Source organism: Penaeus monodon, chromosome 23, assembly GCF_015228065.2.
Source record: "Penaeus monodon isolate SGIC_2016 chromosome 23, NSTDA_Pmon_1, whole genome shotgun sequence".
NCBI lineage: Eukaryota > Metazoa > Arthropoda > Malacostraca > Decapoda > Penaeidae > Penaeus > Penaeus monodon.
Genome location: NC_051408.1, coordinates 282,531 through 282,966, shown reverse-complemented (window position 1 = coordinate 282,966; position 436 = coordinate 282,531).

Below are 436 nucleotides of genomic sequence, written 5' to 3'. Positions count from 1 at the left end.
GAAATAATATATATATCTTTACCATATTTGAATTAATTGTAAATTTGCACTGTTCTTCCCTCATCTATTAACGATGCTCGTCGGAAGACGCAATTCAGGAATGATGGCAGGTTCACATTAGTAATGTTCTCGAGTCAGAACGGGAATTGTTACTGCTGCGGGTGTTACTTTACGAGTGACGGGTGCTAGTGCGTTCTTTTCTCTTCTAAAAATCCCTTTTATTAACTTCTCTCGGACATATTGAGAGGTTTTCTGTTATGAACACCCGTAACGAATTTCGCATATATTATTAACACCCTTCTATCGCACCATTAGCGAGAATATACGTTATTCTGAGAGAAAATAAAATTCCCAGAGGTCCATAAACTGACATTTACAGATGTCCATATCTTCCGTACAACTAACATTATGCACTAGGTCCATCTTTTATCAAGGT